Source organism: Limulus polyphemus, unplaced genomic scaffold (genome assembly GCF_000517525.1).
Source record: "Limulus polyphemus unplaced genomic scaffold, Limulus_polyphemus-2.1.2 Scaffold1457, whole genome shotgun sequence".
In the NCBI taxonomy this organism is placed as follows: Eukaryota; Metazoa; Arthropoda; class Merostomata; order Xiphosura; family Limulidae; genus Limulus; species Limulus polyphemus.
Window position 1 is genome coordinate 68496 of NW_013667067.1, and position 4179 is coordinate 72674.

The 4179-nt window shown below is 34.3% G+C and overlaps 1 protein-coding gene across 10 annotated transcripts in view; it reads left to right on the forward strand.

Annotated features, from left to right (window-relative positions):
• The window catches only part of LOC106463665 (rap guanine nucleotide exchange factor 6-like), a 165523-nt gene that overhangs the window by 56311 nt on the left and 105033 nt on the right, over nucleotides 1-4179 (forward strand). The window lies entirely within an intron of this gene.

Genomic DNA, 4179 nt, shown 5'->3' on the forward strand with positions numbered 1-4179 from the left:
ACAATAATAAATAGACTTAGTATCCCGATAATTGTTTAATCTCGAAGTCCAAAGGAGGTCCAATTCAATCCTTACTTTGATTAACGTTTTGTTATTGGGTTATTGTGGTTTCGGAGAATTCCACTCCTCACCAGTAACCCTGAACACAAGTTAACTAAAGAGAGATAAGCTGGAACTATATCATAGTGAAAAGTGTCAAAACATATTGTTGGTGTGGACGGGCTTTATAGTCACTATGAGAAAAAGTTATACACTGGATAGGTGAAGTGAAGAAAAAGTATCATTGGTCACGTTTTTCTCATAGTGACTGTAAAGCACGTTCATACCAACAATGTGTTCGTAAAAACACTGATTTGGATCACTACTAGTATTAAGAATATAATTAAAGATCAAGTTTACAAGTGATCAAGAGATGATATGATTTGTTGGGTTATCCACAGCGTATTCAGTAATAACTTGTGACCATGTTTTTCCAGTTCGAGTGGTCCCCTCCCCCCGGTAGGTAAGCGGTAACTTTACGGAATTACAACGCTAAAATCCATGATTCGATTCCCCATGGTGGACAAAGTGGAGATAGGCCATTGTGTGGCTTTGCACCACAAAAACAACCACACCAACAGTCTGAGTGACTAAGTTGTAGAAATACAACTAATATACCTAACTCGGGATAATTTATTCTGTGTAAATATATAACTGTATACCATATAAATACGAGGAACTTTATATTTAAGGTAAAATGGAGACGTTAAGTCATGAAAAATCCTAGCGCCAGTTCACACGTAGCTCAGACCTCCTAAAAATGAATTTAAAAGTCACTGTTTTCCATCAGAGTAGATTGTTTTGAGTGTAAAGAAAAGTATCCACTACATATTTGTGTGTGTATAATATATATTACATGATAGCCTCGTGAAGAAATTTTTCTTTTTGTTTCACCAAGAAGTACCCTTGACTTTATTTATTAATATTCATAAAACCATTTCGTGGTATTTATTGAATCGCAGACAATGTTTGTAGTAAGTTGTCCTCATCTCAAGTGTTACAGCATATTCTATCTTGTGTGAGAATTAGTTTGAGCTGTAGCAAGAATTTTTTTTCTTTCTTTCTCTTTCTTTTTATCTACACAAGAGTGTGTATTTTAATTGCAAATAAACAGCAGAACTGTTTGACTGGTATTTTTATTAGAAGTACAGAGTTTGAGCAGAGATAAGAACGTGGGTATACTGATGATGTTAAATGTCACTTGGAAACAGGATAGTGGGTATAAGTAAATGAATTTTTGAAAGGCAATAGACAGTGATTTATATGTGTGTATATGTATATATATTTCATGTGAGGTTTATCGACTTGAATCTGCTACTATTCGGACAATTTTTTTAAATTATACATTTGTTTATACACTTAAAGTATATGCTAAAACATTGATCAACAAGTACCATATGTAAATACATTACTGAAGTCGTTTTCTAAAGTTCTCGAAATTGTATTGAGCTAGTATTAACTGGAAAGTGTACATAGACCCACACCTTTATTTCAAAAAATTGTTAATGACTTGAAACATGTTTGGTCATGCTATTACTAAGTTAAATATACTTGTCATAATAATTTTTAATTCATTATTATGTGTGAAATACTCCATGTGCCACAAGGATGCATCTGTAAAATTGTAACTATTTCTGTGTTAACGCCAAAACATTTTGGAAGTTTTTTCTCACGTTGTTGGATAGCAATATTTTATAGTTATATCTATGTTCTTTTTCAATGCACAACTAGATTTTACGATGATTAATGTCATTCGTTACACCCTGCGTAGAAAAATTCGAGAACAGTAGTATATATATAAAAGTCTAAACTCGTGTGTGTGTGTGTAGAAGTAGAAACATTCTGGGGTTAAAGGTCAGAACCACCGACATTATAAACTTGTGAGTAAATTTACTTTGGAAAGCCGATCATAAAACCTGGCTGATTGAGTGCCATTCGTTATTCTTGAATATAAGTGCTTTGTAATTATAATGTTATACTTTTTCTGATTTCTTAGTAGAATGCGTGCGAGTAACCTTTTTTATATTTTCTGTCAGGGTTTAGGTGCGAAAGTGTTATTTTTATTTGAAACTTTATAACAAGACACATGCACATTAAATAATTTGACTAAAATTAGTGACAGTTCTGTAAACAGACTTTGCTTGTAACCCTGTATCTCCATTTTATAATACCGAGCCCAACCTAATGTTTACCCTTGCTGTCACGCTGTCCTTATTTTTAACTAGAACAGTAATGTGAAGGACTTTTAATCACTCTACTCCTAAATATTTATTTAGCGCATTTGAAATTAGTTTATAAGGTGTATGCATCTTACATCTACGCGGCGAATTCACGTTTGCATTGTGAAATTTGTAATGTTTGTAAGTGGATTATGTAACACAATATCTGTTCGGACATTTTCTTGTTTGCTTTTATCTAATCTAGGCATAATTCTGGTTTTTGTAAGTGTATTAGGAAAATTTTATCACACTATGTATAATGTAGATTTTCCGTTCCGTTTCGGTTTCGCAACTGGTTAATTTTGCATATGTTGATCAGTGTAACAGGAAATTTGTGCTATTTAGATTTATCAAAGTCACACCTTTAACCTGCTAACTTGTGAGCTCTGCGTGGGTGGTAATTATGACGCGTTGTGGTATCACACGTTGCTGTACGCGTTATTTTTTATGACAGCTAACATGGCGTTTTATCACTACAGTGTAGATAAGCTGTGAAATTATACAGTTACTAACTAATCCTCCAGATTGTGTTTGATTCATCGTCACTCCTAAGGCCACATTTTGCTCAAACTACTAAGAGCTAGATTCAATCAGTATGGTAATATCGTGGCCTGAAAGGTTGAAAATTATCTGCCACCAAAGAGTGTCATTTTTTTACAAAATGTGAGAGTCTTGTGTATGATACTCTACGAGTTCAGAAACTCTGTCACTCGATATGCCTCAGAACTTGTATAGACTGTACGAATTCGCGAACAAATCTTTTTATTTTTTAGTTCAGCGATATTATAATAACACTTAGTACATGAGCGCTGTATATCAGTGTAAAACAATTGTATGTATATTACCAGAGGCCTTAACAAAAATAATCACTAAACTAAAATAGCGTTTCTGTGTATCTGTCGATCAAAATATTTCGAAATTGAAACAAGAGCGTGTGTCATTATACACGCATAATGTAAAAGTTTTATGTTATATTTTAAAATTTCTACACAAATAGTTTTTGATGTGATATTTGTGACGAGGAATTTTATGTATTGTTTAATAATAAAAAATGGAAGACAGAGAGAGAGAGAGAGAGAGAGACAAAACTTATTCGCCATATCACAGTGCAGTTTGTAAGCAAACATTATGATTAAGTATTGTCTTCTTTTGTGTTCCCTGTGGTTCAGCGGTAACACAAGTATCGATAACATGGTTGGTATAGCACAGATAACCTATTGTTTAGATTTGTGGTAACACTAGTATCGATAGCACGGTTGGTATAGCACAGATAACCTATTGTTTAGATTTGTGATAACACGGGTATCGATAACATGGTTAGTATAGCACAGATAACCTGTTGTTTAGATTTGTGGTAACACTGGTATCGATAACACGGTTGGTATAGCACAGATAACCTATTGTTTAGATTTGTGGTAACACTGGTATCGATAACACGGTTGGTATAGCACAGATAGACTATTGTTTAGATTTGTGGTAACACGGGTATCGATAACACGGTTGGTATAGCACAGATAGACTATTGTTTAGATTTGTGGTAACACGGGTAACCGTGTTATCGATACCCGTGTTACCACAAATCTAAACAACAGTCTATCTGTGCTATACCAACCGTGTTATCGAGGTATAGCACAGATAGACTGTTGTTTAGATTTGTGGTAACGCGGGTATCGACAACACGGTTGGTATAGCACAGATATACTGTTGTTTAGATTTGTGGTAACGCGGGTATCGATAACACGGTTGGTATAGCACAGATAACCTGTTGTTTAGATTTGTAGTAACGCGGGTATCGATAACACGGTTGGTATAGCACAGATAGACTATTGTTTAGATATGTGGTAACACTGGTATCGATAACACGGTTGGTATAGCACAGATAGACTGTTGTTTAGATTTGTGGTAACACGGTTGGTATAGC